The 17,251-nt window shown below is 42.8% G+C and overlaps 1 protein-coding gene across 8 annotated transcripts in view; it reads left to right on the top strand.

The window, feature by feature from the left end:
• The window catches only part of LOC131443170 (neurexin-3b), a 267,752-nt gene that overhangs the window by 233,475 nt on the left and 17,026 nt on the right, over positions 1-17,251 (top strand). The window lies entirely within an intron of this gene.

Genomic DNA, 17,251 nt, shown 5'->3' with positions numbered 1-17,251 from the left:
TCAGGGACGTCACCAGGAGACTTGATTAGCATCGTGTGAGCCCATTCGGCAATGATTGAACGCAAAAAAACATTAATTTATGCTTAAAAGAAGGACTTCAGCTTCAAGTTTAGATCCACCTCCCAGCCCCTTAACTAACTAGCCCTAACTAAATATGGCATTATGTTGTTTGCTACCTATTTAATGCCCAGACATAATAGTGGCACCAGTCGTGTCATCTAATTCTCTGCAGGAGAGTACATGATTGTGTCCTGGCCACAACGTCAACCAAAAAAATGATCTTACCGCTGTTGTTTACCACCAGTGTGCTGTGTGCTGTGTGCTGTGTTCTGTGGGCTTTGACCTCATCTGAGATTTGAATACTTTGGAAACTGATGTTCTGAGCTGAGTGGAACTTGATGTTTTGTACACGCTCTGTTGTCTAGATAATCAGGTTCAGAATGAGACAAAGTGAAATGTCAAAATGAAACAGAAGTCCTCCACCAGTCCTTTATGTGTTTTTGTGATTGAGTGTGGGTGGTTTGTGGCCGTGCTGCGTTTTTCCCTGCTAAATCACTCAAGGTCAGGATACTGTATTTCTCAGTCTATTGAGGATTGAAGTGCTGCTGCTGCTCACTGAGGTGGACAAAGCCGGCCGTGCCGCTGCCCTCTTTCTCTTCATTTCTCTTTGTTTGTCCGTGTCTCTGTTTCTTTGTCTCCGTCCGTCTCTATCTGTCACTCACCCGTTCTGGCCTAACAGAGGCCTTTCTCCAATACGCCCTGAGTCCAAGCCAATGAATGTCACTGCGGTGCCAAGAAAGTAATCACGCCGAGCAGTCCTTTGACACCCAGAGGACAAATTGAACCATTCGCCGTTCATATTAAAGCAGTAACTCTCCCTCAGGGGTGAGACCAAGTTGAGGGTAGAGGGACCACTGGCATCAGCCTCTTCACCTCGACAACAGATCGCCTGGAGTGTAGTGATGATGGCCTGACATGTCGGCATTGACTCTTGTATGTCTCTGTCGTGTAAGTGCAGGTGTAGGAAGTCCACAGTCAGAGATGTTAGAAAGCCGCTAAATAACATGAACTGGACAAAACTTACACACTTGACACACAGAACTGAGAAGTGGTATTAAAGTGGGTCACGTGATATTCTAGCCTTACTATACAGTCAGTGAAGCTGTCAACTGAAGATTTCGTCTCACTTTATAAAGCAGAGGCAGTGCATCATGTTTGACTGCTTTTGCAAAGTTGTTAAATGTTTCTGCTGCGGCAAACTGAACCCTTTTGTATAAACCTGATTCCCTTAGTGGCATGAGTGTGTTTCCTTGGTGAAGAAAATCTGGTTCATGTGCTGAATAGTCCCCCAGACAATGTCAGTCATCATCAGTCTGACCCATTCTCTATTGCAAAATAAAGGAAAGTGACTGGCAAGCCTCAGTACAGTTCCAGTTCAGGTTCTAGTTCAGTTCCGACAATTGGTGCTTTTGGCGATCTAGCACGCGTTCACACCGGTTAAATGCTGCTCTCGTAAAGGCTTATGTTACCCCCTCGACTACTCCGTTCATGAAAGGATTGTCGTCTGGCGGTGCCAACACCTGACCTAACCAGCGCTACCAGAACAGGGGGGCGTCCCTGTCTATCTTCAAGAAGCTCTTGAAGACCTAGCTCTTCCAAGAACTTCTGTCCTAGCACTTACCTTACACCCTCTGCTGCACTTGGAAACACCTCTGCACTCTCACCCTCTGTCAGTTCCTATCTAGTGGATTTCTTAGTGTAGCTTATTCCTCTTTTGTAAGTCGCTTTGGATACAAGTGTCTGCTTAATGCTCAAATGTATATGCACTGTGAGCAGAAGTGAACACGACAGGATCGCAGTGAGCTGGAACTCAGGGGACGCCCGTGAGGAGACCACTGCTCTTTGTTTTCTTTGCCATTTTCACCAGCATGTTGTCCTTCCTACTTCCTCTTGTCTACAGCTTACGTTGACATGACCACTGGTGATGCAAGGGTTCACAAGAAAATGTATTTCTTGTTGTTTCCAGCATGTACCAAACCAAACCAAATTTAATTTTGGTTTGAATGTGCACAATTTGGTTTCAGAGCCGAGACCATGTCAGTGTGTGAAAGGACTGTGAGGGTTAAACTGTTCATGTCACCGGGCTGTCGCCAACCTTAGTGTAAGATTTATAGCTTTTCAATACAGTGGAGTCCATTGGTTTAAATTGTACAACTTGCCCTCTGGTGATGAGATAAAAAGTACACAGTTCCTAGCTCTCTACTACGTTTCTACATTCAGGTGTCCCCAGCACCGGATTTTAAAGAAGTATCGTATACTTAGACATAGTATCGGTATCTTTAAGCTGTCCTAGTGACAGCATATTGATGAAATCCTGACAATATATTCCCGAGTCTTCAGATGTGAGGTTTGAAGGTCTGGAGCGAAAAGTAAAGCAGTTTATATCCACTAAGTCTAAGAGATCAGTAATCTGTGATGATGTTGACAGAGCGGAGATACATTACACCGCTGTCTCAACACCATCACCAAGGTCATATTAGATAAGGAAAAATACGGCATCTCTGGGAAAATGGCATTTAGTGTCATCGGCTATTAATATCAAAAGAAGTCAATATAGTTCTGTGTGCTATGAAAGAGCTTTTATATGAAGCGCTCTCCTGTTCCAAGGTGAAATGATAAAGCGATACCTCTTTTGTCAATACTCAGGATGCAGCTTGTAGTTTAGAGATGATGCAATTTCCGAACTTCTCTAAAAAAAAAAAAAATGTCGTTTTCCGGCGTCACTTTAACTTTCAACTTTTCACTTTACTTTTGTGTTCCTTCTGAGAGCGTTTCCCTCGTTCTTTCGTCTCCCACAAGCCACCGTGGCGGTGTCTGCCTTGATTCACACCGCTGTGTCACAGAATTTCATTTGCCAAGGCCTTTAATTTAACAGTTCCCTGGTTGGTTGTCAAGTATTGTGGTGTAAGAGGTAAAGAGAGGACCTGTACCAGTTTGGCAGATTTCTCCACCCCTCAGGGTAGGGGAGTCAAGGAAGCTGAGCTATCATTAGTGATGTATTGCAGCACTGAAAGAGAGCTATAGGCATCTGACACGGGTTTGAGCTTATGTGCAGCTGTGCAAGGAGAGTTGTTTGTGTGTGAGCAGGTATGGACCAGAATCTATGTGTGTGTGTGTGTGTGTGTGTGTGTGTGGGTATCTTCTCGCACATATATTTTCGCTCGACTTGTACAACACAGTTTCTTTTTCCGAGGCGAGAAGTGGTGAATCCTTCAACCTCTCAGCAACCGCAGCACACGAGACAGGAGTGGGAAGTGGAAAGAACCAATCTCACGCTTAATTAATGGTCGCTCCGCAGGGACGAGCCGACATGACAGACACGTTCTGTTTTCATTTTTCTCTCCCTCTCGCTCACATCCACTGTGTTACTTAGCCACTCTGTGGGTCAAGTGGTCAACCAAAGAATAACACTGGCGAGAAAGGAGTTTCAACGTCTTCATCGTTTCACCTCAGTGCAAAGACCAATTACTTAAGTTATAGTTTGCTATACTTTGAATTATTATTTTTATATGCTGATTTTATACAAAAAAACTAGTGAAATATGTTTAATTTAAATGTTGGTGCAAACTCCTTTTATTGATTTACGTTAAAATGCTTGCAGAATTTAGACATGTTTTGGTTACACAAGGAAGAGTTTCTGTATGCTGAGCAATAAATTATACAATATGATGATGAGAGGTTAACTAGGTTTAAATGTTGTGGCCCAGGTGCATTTGAATACTGATAATCATCATAAAAAAATACATAAACCTAAGGTTTGAAGTTTTTCAGACGCTTTATATTCCTTACCTCAAAATTCCTGTGCTCCTTTTTTATCAGCTCAGCCATAATCAGTCAACATTGGATACCTATATATGTAAAAGTTTCAGTCAGAGACGCTTCATCAGCCACACACAATGTTTTGTAATGTGCTTTTCCATTAAATGAAGTCTGCCGCGGTCTGAGAGGCAGGCCTGTGATTTTCAAACCCGCCGTGACAGCAACTGTAATGAGTTGCCTCGTCATAGCGTTTCCTCATGAAAATCATAAACGCTCTCAGTTCATATGTCAAGAAGCTGCCTCCTCGTGAAGGTCATGCCCACCGCCTCAGCCGCAGTCCCGTTGTCAAAGCCTCCGCCGCGCCTTTTAAGGTTTCCAAACCGAGTCATCGTTCATCCACTTAGCGGCGAGGACATTTGTTTGATTTGATTCAGAGGAGGGTGACTAATGCAGACCATGTTGGCTTTAGTCGCCTGCTCTCAACTCTCCCTCATACTCTGAAGAAAGTCATGATGATATACCCACGCGGAAAGCAGAAATGCTAATATGATGGCAAGATTGTTGCATATGAGATTTACTCACCGGCTTTATCACGGAGACGTAAAACATTAAACAAATGTCACGCTCTTCAAAAACACTTCACTTTTCTCTCTTCCACCATCATAAACACTGTATTAATTAGTTCTTTACTGACTTGGCAAAACAAGTGAATAAGGGTTAGAAAAAGAAGTAATGCGGCGAATAATATACAGTATATAAACGAGCACAGTGGAATAAATATGACGCTGTTATAAAACTGTTTATGTTAAGAGGCATTTAAGTCTCAGGGGGGACTCTGACTCCTTCTTTCGAGCAACACATTCTCGCTCTGAAATAATAAACATTTGACATTAGCTCTGCTGGCTGCGTGAGCTGCGGTGTTCTTAAGTGGTTTGCATTGAAATTTAAATGGCTAAACAATTATTTTGAAGTTATGCAACACTTGAATACAATTCTAGTAAAAGCCTGCAACATAAAAACATAGCAAGGAGGGTGAGAGAAGACGTCCTTTTAAAGTTGGACTCTTTACACATTAAGGTCTCCTCTAATGTCATGTGGTTTTGGACGACTTTAAAAGGATTTTGCCATCATTTGGGTTTTAAGAAGTCCGAAAATAATCTTGGAGTGTGGGGTGAGAAGGAAGTGCTCTTGTACCTTTACAGTAAATCCCATCACAACTCTCAGCAATTAGTTTGCAAGATGGTTAATGTTGGTGTCAGGGATTATGATGAAGAAGCAGTGTGGAATCCTATTTTTTGTCCACTGTGAGTTTGACAATATGATTTATCATGTGGCGTCTTCAAACTCACACACTCCGTTGTTTGGCAACTACAACGGGGGAAAACTCGATTCTGGATTTGAAATAATAATATATTTTAACAAATTCAAAATACTAAAAGTCAGGAAATCAGCTAACGACTCCCTGGATTGGCCAAGCAGGGAATGTAATACATGAAACTCCCGTACAAGAGGCAGCGCAAGCAAGGCAGTGTAAAACATTTCAAACCTTTGAGCCTGTCAAACTCTGATCTAGAAACGTGGAGGCTGGAGTGGAGGCGGCAAAGCTTTGCAGTTTGAGGCAGCATTGGCGTAGCAAGAAATGAGTGCGTGAGAAGTCTAAATTAAATGGACCGCTTTGGCGTGAGAGTGTGACTCTGTGACTCTGTCAACTGATTGCATTTGGGGCAAATGACTACTGTGTCCCACATGAACAAACGCAAGGCTTAATTTTTCATAGATATTAGCACTCTATATGCCCAGTTTCAGTCATCTGTCATTTCCTGCATGATTCTGCCAGCAGGCAGACATAAAAACATCCCTTTTTTGGAGATAATAACCCATGAAAAGTACTTTGTACGTTCAGCCTTGGAGATTTTGCAGCTGTAGTCCTCTGCACCACGCTACAAGTTACCTTTGAGAACTGAGTGCACTTTGCTCTTTAGACGTGTGGATTAGCAGTCCAAATGTTTGGCTGTTTTTGCATTTACTCGCACTGGTCGCCTGGAATGTTTTGAAGCTGCTGATGAGTATTTACAACACAGACATCATTTAGACATGGGGAAAAATAAGCAGCTATAGAGTGGCTGCCTGCCCCTTCAGCTCTGCATTATTACGAATGAACCAAAGAGCAGATTTTCTGCTCGCTGGTTTGATGTGTCATTTCGGGAATGCTCATTTATGCAAGCCTCTCATGGGAGATCTGCGTCTCTCGTTCTCAATTAACGTGCGCTGCTGGCCTGAGATGTTTGGGAACAATTAGGACGCGAGCCTGCAATCTAGAGTACCGTGGGGGAAAACAGCTGGGGGAGAAACACTGAAAGTGATTTGCATGGCTGCCGTGTTGAAGAAATTGCTTGCGTCCATCATCGTCAACCGGCCCAGTGCTCAGGAGACAGGGAAATGTGAGGTAAATTGTTTGTAGTTTAATTGGGGTCTTTTTCTGCAGAAGTGAATAATGCCGTATCAATGCGCTCCAATACACCTCTCAATAGATGAAGTGGCAGAGATTCTTCTATTTCCAGATCATTTTCCCACAGTGACTGTAACGGACCATATCATAAGTGGAGGGTTACAGGAAAGTTTAGAGAGTCACAGCAACAATCCGATCACACTGATGCTCGACAAGGTTTGCACACTAACTAACGCTCGCCTTCCTTTTATTATCGCAGTTTTTCTCGCCTCGCCTCGTCTAGTTTTTTGCTGCCTCTCTTAAGTACGTCGAGGATGTTGCTTAACGCCTGGGGATATATGATAATCACTGATGCATTCTCTCTTCAAGAGGTAGTGATGAAGGTGCTGTGCAGCACGCCGCGTGACTCTTCGTGGTAGTCTGTTAGATGATGTTTGATGAGCGTGTTCATCTGTTCATATATGTGAGTGCACCGGTGTGTGTGTGAGTGTGTGCACTCCACTCCTTCACCTGCTGTCAGCCGTCTTTTTTTTTTTTTTAAATTAGATCATCTCTGTGATCACCCTCCCTCACGGTGAGAGCCCAGTCCTGCCAAGTAATTGTGTAAAGGTCGAAGTAGAAGTAGTCTCGTATTCCATGGGATACTTTCTTGATTCATCCCTTACCTTTGCCTCTTTCTTCATCACTATCCCCCCTCCCATCCTCTCTCTGTCTTTTCTGCTTTTCTGGCTGCCCTGCTCGGCACCCTATCTCCCAGTGAATTGTGGGAGATGAATGCTGGACGTTCGCTACTTGCTCAGTAGGACCAATTAGCAGACAGCCGACTGCGGGGCTCATTAGGAGGACACACACGCACATCCACAAGCAGAATTTGTGCTCGGATCTCTTCATCTCGGCCGAGTGCATTTGCATACGCACGCACAAGCCGTTTAAAGCTGCAGCCGGCAGGATCACTGAAAGAATTGTTATTAGTTTCAACCTGCGGGTTATTTAAATACTCACAATCCCAACTCTCTGTTTTGAGCTTCTCTCATCAGATGAGCACGGACAGACGCCTTTGTTTCATATGCGACAGATGAGCCACGGCAAACTCTCCGTTTCTGATACTTTCTGCAAATATTGACACACGTTTCATTGCATTTACTGGTCTGGTTTCTGTGCAGTGTAGGAAGGTGTCGGTGCATCCAGCACCATGAAGGACCTATATGCAGAGTCAGCGCTTTAAACTGCCCTGTGACAGAATACATTGGCTCCTAGAGGGACAGAGAGACAGGAAGTGTCATCACCTCTCAGATAATTTTGTTTACATCATGCTGAAAGGTTATTATCAAATTATTGACCATACTAACAGCAAATAAACCCTGCCCACTGTATTATATTTGCATAGGCACGCACAAATCCACTCCCACTGTCAGAGCAGCACAGCAGCAGTGTATCAAGATTTTCAGTGTGTTCAGCCATCGACTTCGCCCCCTACCATCATGACAAACTCATTCCCAGCACTGACGTGCATTATCTGTCTTCTCTGTCGCCCGGGTGTGTATATGCTACATTTCGACTCCCCCTTTATGAATTTTTCATGTCACTTGTTGTGCAAGCGAATATGCACATAAAGATACTTCCATTAGGCTTCTCTGTGTGAATGTGTTTGTTGATGTTCGCAATTTAATGTCTGTAGATCATGTATTTTGTTTTATATATATATATATATGTGTGTGTGTGTGTGTGCGCTCAGGGGCAGTTTGTCTCTCAGTGTGTGAGAAGCAGCAGCTAGCTACAGGGGTTTCGAACCACAGGGGTTTTTGTAATGGATGTCCCCCCCATGCCTCACAACACAGCTTATATAGATCCTCCAGAAATGTTTGTATGTGTATGTGTTAACCTGCTGTCTTGTCAGCCGCCGCTGTCACGGCGGGGCACTTGCACACAAAGGGGCAAGCAAACATTTACCCACACATATACACACACACACACACACACAGAGCCCTGGCTACTTCTGAGCTGATTGGCAGGACATCAGTATCTGCTCTGGGTGGTCCACAGCCTCGCCTCACACTGTGCCTGCCGCCAAAGACGTTTGACTGGTTATAACTTCATACACAACTAAAACCTCAACCACACAACTGATGCAAAAAAAGAGTGACACTACCAGCCACAAAACGCTCAGTACATTTCTGTGTGCAGTTAAGCCAAGCTGCGGTCGTACGTCGGCTACTTAACCGTCCTCGTCCTAGTATTCAAGCAGTAGTGGGAAATGGATTTATTGAAGGAGGAGTGTAAAACTCCACTGGGCCAGGTGGAACCATGCTCCCCTTTCAGCTTGTTAGTAATAAGCAGTTTCTGGTTGACCTATTCTGTCACAGACCAAAACAAATTTAGCCGGTGGCTAGCTATTTAGCATGTCATTCCAAGTCTTTACCAACCATGAACTTTGAAATATTACATTTTTTGAGCTGGCAGAGCATGAACTTGAAAACTCATTTTCAGTCCAAAAATGCACTGGTTAGGATTTTGCCATGTTTTGCTTGCTTTTTCTTCTTCTTCTGTGTACCAACTTCTTCTATTTCCATGTCAAAGCTCAGGGACGGGAAGTGTGGAACACGCACAGAGCGTGTTCAGGCCAGTTTGAGTTCAGTTGGAATTCCATTCATACATCTATTTTCTACCACTTTATCGGTCGTGGGGAGTGGTTATGCCGATCCTAGCTGAGAAAGGGGCCAAAGGGCCACATAGAGACACACTCATACCTACAGTCAATTTAGAGTGTCTAGTTTGCCAAATCCCTCAAATCTGCATGTTTATGCTTTCTGACAAACCATCCCATGTTCACACCACTTTACGAGGAACCAAAGTAGGAGGACATTACCCTGTGTTACTCAGGAGGAAGTAAAGACAACACCGGCACTTTTCTCCATACTTTCATGGAATTTTTTTTAAGTTTGAAGGTGCCGGTCAGCTCAAAATTAGGTTCAGGAACCGGCACGGACCCCTGTCAGTGTGAAAGGGCTATGTGGGAGGAAACTGGAGCAAAACCCACGCACACATGGGGAAGAACATGCAAACTTCATGCAGAAAGGTCCTTGTTCTGACTGAGTCACAAATCCAGGTCTTCTTGCTACAAAGGCAATAGTGGTAACCATTACACCAACCATGTGGCCCACTTTGAGAAGTTATACAGGTGTACAGGTATTTTAAACGTCCACCTCCAGTCAGACTAACATAAATGTTCAGTTCTTTTCAAACATCATGCTGAACGTAACCTGTGTCAAACAAACTATTAAAAATAATTGACTTATCACCTCTAGAGAATTGAATGTCTTCTAATTCCAAAGCTATTTTTTTAAATTAAACCGAACAAGTGTGGATTTAAAAACCTCCCAAGTGTTATTTGGCGGCCTCACATATCAAACACATATTCTTCTACAGATGACATCTGTCCCTGAGCACACTCCAGTCGACTTACATGGATTATCAAAGTGGAACACTCGCTATTTAATCCTTTGCCAAGCCATTTTAAAAAAGTTGTGAGGTTGCTGTGAGATCCCACACTCTTGATGGTGTTTAATTAACTTTGTTTCCAGCACAATGGTTCTGGGAACAAAACTATTACTGAAGTTCAACTTCTTCCAGCATGTTATTCTTTTTTGTGTGTAACACTTAAAGTTGCTTGATATCAGACTTAGGAATTTGCAGCATTTTCCTGTCACTTTCATCATTTCATTTTGCCTCACTGCGAGTTTGTTTCTTCGTGTTTTTTTGGTTTCTTTATCTTGTTATGCCGTACATGACTATTCAAACATTATGGGAAATGCTCCCATTAAGGTTGCATGAGAAGATCAAAATAATATCAGCGTTTTGTAGCCGTGTTTGACACAGATTAGCGTAGGTTGACACAAAGTTGAAGAGCAGTGGGGAACAGCTAGTGAAGCGCTGTCATATTTTTATGTATTTTACTTTGAAATAGAAAATGGGGCAATGTGGTTTAAACAAGCTAGCAAAATCTATTTAATATTCACATTAAAAAGCTTTTTTTTTTTCTTTACCCTTGAATAAATCCTCACTCAGATGTCCTAACAAGACGCAGCGTATTCGATATTTCTTTAGGAAACAGGAACATATCCCCAACCTGTTCTTCCGTTTGCTCACTCATTTGTTGAATGATGATCCCTAATGCTTTCTCGTCTTTGTTCCAAGCTCCACTGAGCATGTGACAGATACACCTATCAGCCACATTATTAAAAGCGCTAAGTGGTTTTTACATTTGTGGCAGATCTGTTTATTTGAGACTTACTCAAGCGAGCTATTACTTTTAACTAACCCCCAAAATCTGTTTAATTTTACGTTACCGATGTTTCAGAATGAACAAATTAGTCGCAGACCTGATCAGTGGCATCTTCTGCTGTGAACACCGCGCAGACACGACGTGACTGACACTGATATTTCATCTGACTGTCTTTTTTTTTTTTTTTTTTATCACATTTCCACACCGTTTTGAAGTATTAGCGCACCATCGCATCAAGAGAAGCTCGCTGAGCTGTGCACTATGATATTATAATAAACGTTTGAGGCCATGCTCACAGAGTTTGTGACTTATTCCACATTGGGGGCCATGAATCTCTGCACACTGCTGTTCTGTGAATATATTTGCTGCCAGCCTGTGATATGCACTTTGAGTGTGTGAATTTATGTCTTCGTGTGGGAGACAAAGAGAGAGGGAGGCACACAGAGACTATGCGTCTTTGCAAAGGCATTCAAGGATCTATATATGCATTACTGTATCTGTGCGTACAGAATACACCATGTGTCTTCCTGAGTCAATGGAATTTAATTAAATATGTATCACACAGACACAGCCTGTGATGTTCCACAGCAATAATGTCTTCTGTTTCATTGCCTGGCTGAGCTGTTAGCGAGGCCCAGTAATGTTTCTCCTTTGTGTCCACAGAGAGTTGCAAACTACAATGCAACCTGTTGCTCTTAAAAGAAATTATTTGTACGGAGTCGCTGTGTGTGTGTGCGTGTAGGGATCCCAACATGTCTAAGCATGTGCTGGTACAGTGGGAGGGCTCAGACGAACTGTGTGTCTTAAAATTATCTCTCTGTTGCCTGGTGATTACGTTTCAACTTTCATCTTCCGAAAAGAAACTAAATTGAATGCTTAATTTGGTTTGCGCTCATTACAAACTGAACCCAAATGGGACCTGCTGCTAATTTGGGAGACGTGAAGCTGCCAGAATCAGCCATTGCATAACGCCTACATTGATTTGGTATTACAGACTTGAAGACATAATCGTCTTTGACTGTGTGAAATACAGCATCGCTGAAGTGGATTGAAAAGGGAGCTCAACATGTAAGTCCACAAGGAGAAAGTGCAAGGTCCAATTTCAGACTTCACACATTCTCAACAGAAAGCCAATAGCTCCACCGAAAATATCATCTTACATATTGATTGTATTGTTGCAATTAGTGAAGTCAGCTGAGGTCTATTTGTAAGAGCTATTGTCTCAAAAGCATGTCCTAAATATACACAAATATTGCTAGATTTTAGTTAATCAGCCTTCTCTCACCGTGTGGGAAAATCCATTATTAAAAAAAAAAAAAAAAAAAATACCATTAGTTTTTAGATTTATTAGGTTTTTGTTTTTTTTAATTAATGTGTGCGTTGATAAGGAAAGGCAACGAAAAGGGCAATTTATTATGAAAACCCTGGATTAAGTGAGCTTGCTCGAATTAATTGTTTTACAAATCTGACTCGGAATGTGACCGGATTCATCCCAGCTGTATTAAAATATGCATATTCACGACTGTAACACGGTTCCCGACGAGTATGTCAAGTGCAGATGGCATCAATTTACAATGAAGACTGCTTCATGTTCACCATGGAGCAGAGAATATTAAACACTGGTTGATATGAATAATGAAAGAACAAAGTTAAAACCAATCAAAATACTGTAAAACGTGAAAGTCTAACGCAGTGCAGATGTTTCGCTGTTTACTCCACTGGTAAATGAGCTTTCGTTTGATCACTTCATATTGGACGAAAGCCCAGGATGAATGTCCTAAAATCCAGAAAATTATTTGGTGACAAGTTTTGGGTGTTTGATTGTATGATTAAAAAAAAAATAATAATAATAATAATAAAAACAAAATACACTAGTTTTGGCCTTTTGTGATAGTGGAGGGAATGTATTTGGATTTTTTTTTTTTTTTTTTTATTTCTCATACAAAAGATGTGAAATTAGATTTTAACAAATGTGAAAGTTTGGCGACCAAAATTATATTAAAATCAGAGAGAGTGCTAGTAAGTAAGATGATTGACAATGCTGTGTTAAGTTTGCAAACTAAAGTCCTTTACTTTTACTTTTTTACTTTTTATGTACAGGGACAATGAAAAACACGAAATGTGAGAAACCAATACAAAGTTAAAAATGAGCATGATGGAAATTTAAATTGTTAAAAGTGGTAAAAGGATGGAAAATGATGGAATTACCTGTAGTCTTATTCTAACACTGACTCAGACACTGAGCCTGAAAGTGATCCTGACAGAGACTAAACAAACCTATTCCATGACACAAAATATTGTGAAAATAAGCCTCATTTTACCTACGTTTTATAACCGTACATCATGAAACACGCCCCCCCCCTCCTGCAGGTCACGCTTCCATATTTTAATTTAGAGGGCACATCTCAGCCACCCTCTTGTTATCCAAAGTAAAATGGATTCCTCACCATTCCTGTCCTGTCCTCACCTCCCCACCCTCCTCCTCCGCTTCTCCCTCCCTGGCGCTTTCATCTTCTCCCCGCGTCTGCTTTTTGGTCACGGCTCTCAGCACAGATCTCCACCACATCCACATGAATTCATCACTTCCTCTTGGAAGGAAGAACCACAAACGGTAACACAAACCATAACTCAGAGCTGTAATCGCTGCTCCAATTTCACCTGAGGACGTCATGGTCTTGCATGGGGAGAAGAAATTTCCCCTCCATCTTCCCACCGCTCACCTCACATGTCCCTCTCGTCCCGTCTCACCATGCGGCCGACCCGTGCGTCCTCCCTCTTCCCGCCGCTTATTCAGCGAGTGCTTGTGTACACATACATGTACTGTATGAGTGTGTGTGTGTGTTCGTCACAGAGCTTCCCTGATGACCTTGTACACTGCGGCAGGGGGGTGATTAAAGATCAGGGCCAAAGACCATTTCCTTTTCCATGGGAAGATGAATGACCCTGTTTGAAAGTGGCTGCCTATTGCCTCTGGGCAATTAGAGTTTGCTGTGAGCCAGCAACACTCGATGCTCTGCAAAGGCAGGTCCTTGAGAAAAAGAGAAATACTGGCACATAACCCATTCTGCTGAAACCAACACACCAGAGTGATGGTGAACAAATGAAATGTATTTTCTTTTTTTTTTGCTTCTTTCCAGCTGTTTTCCGTCTTGCTCTCCTCACACCCCCCACCCTCCCACCGCCCAATTCCTCCATAAACCTGGGAAGACGAAGAAATTGTGCTGACTACCGCACGCCGCTAAGAAAGGCCCACCGAGGGTGCTCATTTGAAATATCAATATTTGATCTTGGAAATCATTTAGCGTGTGGCTTAGGCCCGACAAGTTGATTCTGCTGCTCATTTTGTTGTAATTTATCCACTATATTGAAGGTGAAGGTTAACAGCATGGCTTTTTTTTTTTTTTTTTTTTTTTCTGCTTGCATTCACTTTCAACTTTGTCAGTAGTGTTGAGGATTAAACCTCATGATGAAATGTTTTTACTGGACTCACCTCTGTGCCACCCCCACACACACACTCATATACAGTATTTCTAATGCGGCATCTTACCTTTCACAGAGTGGGGAGCATGAGCAAAAGGAGTTGTGGCAGCCTATTGATAGGGATATGGCCTAGCGCCATTGATTCCCCTTGTAATACAAGCCTCTCCCTTGTCGGACTGTCAAAGCCCAGATCAGACATGATAACACGCGCATCAGACAGCCGTCAATAGAAAGGCGAAGCTTCCGCCATTGGAGATGACTATCTTATTTTGGTACAAGGGCTGGTGGAGAGAGAGTGGGGAATTGGAACGAGTTAGATAGAGGAGATGGCAGTGGGAGTCGGGCTGACCCTTAATTTCTTGTAGCCTTCTGCACCATTTCTCAAGCTGAAAAATTGTCTGCTGAATGTAACATGTGGGAAATATTTCTGGTGACCAAGGAACACCTCGGGGGGATGAAGAAGTTGCTGTGAATTGTATTTCTTTGATTTGCCCCGTCCCTCCACGTCGTCACTTTGATCTCTGGACATGCAACTACATTGGATACCTGTAGCAACTGACTGCAAGGATTAGGCGTTTGAGGAAAATTGATTTGTGTGCGGTTTATTTCCATCAGTTCTACAAAGAAAAAGTGCATCGGCCACAGTGGCATTGTAAATAAAGCAAACTGGGTTTGATAGCAGGGCTGTAATGTGGATCTATAATGTGTCTCTTCTCTTATTCTCAAAAGGCTTCGCTTCTCCGTGTTTCCTTCACCCTCAGGGCACAAAAACATGTGAAGGTCATTTGTTATGATAAGACCATATTGCATCCAGGACCAACCTCCCATGCCCTCCACCATGATATAACTCAGTGTACTGTACTTAAACATGTGATCCCCCCCCCCCCCATCGCCTCTAGAAGACACAGCACCGTTCACGCTCATATTTCATGTCGTGTCTGTAACCCGCAGGGCCATGGCGGAGTTTTAGCCTTTACACCGCGTTCACTGACCCAGGGGAAAACTCGCCAGTGGTTTCAGTACATTATGTCTTTCTTTTCCCCTGCCAAGCGCCAAGCTGTTGCTTTGATGTGACCGATGGAATCACCGTCATGCTCAGCACCACCGTATTCAAATGCGGACAGAGCTGTCGATGCAGCAGCTGCTCATGTTCTCGCACCATGTCGTTGAGTAGTTTTTCTCTCCAGTTTGCCCGACCCTTGGCACACAATTCAATTATGGTCCACTTTAAAGACATATTATAAGAAATTGCTCATTAGTGGGAGCAGTTCCTGAAAGATTCTCGCAGATCAGTTCACAGTGTGTAACACCGTCTTTAAATGTCACAGATTTCTGTGCAAAAACAGGTTAATAATGAAGATTTTTTTAGAGTTCCCCCGCGTTTATTATTGGGTACAGGTGTAAAGAGAAGGTGTTGAGCTTAAATAAGGTGTGAAGAAATATGGGGTTACGTGTGAATCAGCTGGACTCGAGTGTAATGGAGGATGTGGCTCACTTGTGTTGAATAGTGGATTTTCTATTTGGCTGTAGAGTATAGTGGAGGAAATCTGTCAGACAGTGGCTGCATTTATCTGCCTGATGTAGCAGAGTGTGGCAGCCTGTAGTGCTACTGCTGCTGCCATTACTGATAAACTAATAAACAGTCAGTGTTTCCTTCCTGGGCTGCAGTGGAGGGAGGATGACACAAGGAATTTCATACTAAAAAGTGTAACTTTGTAAGACACTCACTTGATTTGTCTCACACAGGCTGCTGGAGCCTCATATGAACTCTGACTCAAGGAGAGTACAGTAGATTTGACAAGACAGGATTGCCTCCCTTATCTTTTAAATTGGAATCACATTTAGAAGGGATCTCCTCGGGCTGTGGACTGAAGGAATAATAATTGTGACCAAAAACTTCACCTGGGCATTAGAGTGTTTTTGTTGTAACATGGACATGAACGTGGGCATCCTTTATAAGTAGAAACTACGGTGAGTATGAATGATTTTTAAACTACACTAAGCCGTAAACACCACATGTGTGAAGACAACTGTACTTCGCTCCCATAATGAAGAAATAAACAGCTTTATTTACATTCCGTGCTTATAGTAAATAAGCATTTATGTGATATTTGGAGTGGGTGCATTGTAACTGCTTGGCCTGTATTGGACCAATACTGTCACTAAATATCGGATCGGCACATCCCTTTTAGAAACTTTAAATTTCTAAAATTCTCTCATGAAAAAATTAACTCAATAATCTTCAGTTGTCCTTGTTTTGATATTTGAATTCATTCAAGAGACGTCAAGAGAGAATATACCTGGAAGTCTGACAAAGAACCTTGAAGCTTTTGAGTTTTTATCCCTTCAGAGAAGAGAATATTACTGTCGACGTCAACATTGGTTATGTCTGGATATTTGAGAGTCTCAAGGTCCATCTTGTCCCAATGCACCTACGCGTTTGACGTAGCAAACAAAGCCAGTGGTGTTTTGGTGACAGCAGTTACAGACTGGACACTTTATAGTCCGGTGTCACACTTACCGGCGAGGCTTTCATCTTACACTGCTTCATTAGTCTAGCAACTTTGTGCAATAGATTCTAAATCTTCTCTGGACGTGTGGAAAAGTGTGCTTTTTGTCTCTGAAGCTTCAGGTTTATTGTTAATCAGCGCCTTTGTTCACTCGGAGGTCAGGCCTGGCTGGTGATGTAACATGCTCTCCTTTCACATGCTGTGGTAATGGCAGTTTTGTCTGCTAATTGTCTCTGCATTGCCGCCGGCAGATTCATAGCAGTCAGACCAGAATTACCGATTTAAGCAGCAGAGGAGCATTGTCGAGGCTGCGGCATCTTCACACCCTCTCCCTTTTGTTTGTGTCAGTGCCGTCAGCTGCGGAAGTGAAAAGTTGTGTATTTTGAGACTCGTCTCCCAAGGAAGCTGTCTATCTTTATTGATTAACAGTGTGATCCTTTTACTTGATGTGCTGAAGCGGTCAGAGGTAAATGCAGTTTTAATGAAGCCTGGCTATTGATTTGGCCGTGGCGTTAACAGTGTGGAGGTGTGGAGGCTCTGAAGGCAGGGTAATGAGGATAATCAGGCATGATGCGCATAGCCTGCAAGTTTTCATGCACCGAAATCATTGTGTATCGCATGAATTCTTCACACACAAAGTGGAAGGCATTTTGCCCACATCTTGGAACTTCAAACGACAAACCAGCCTATAAATCCCACCACCCAGACTCA

Source organism: Solea solea, chromosome 17, assembly GCF_958295425.1.
Source record: "Solea solea chromosome 17, fSolSol10.1, whole genome shotgun sequence".
NCBI classification, from domain to species: domain Eukaryota; kingdom Metazoa; phylum Chordata; class Actinopteri; order Pleuronectiformes; family Soleidae; genus Solea; species Solea solea.
Note: the sequence above shows the minus strand (reverse complement) of the source record. Positions and strands in the feature narration are given on the sequence as shown.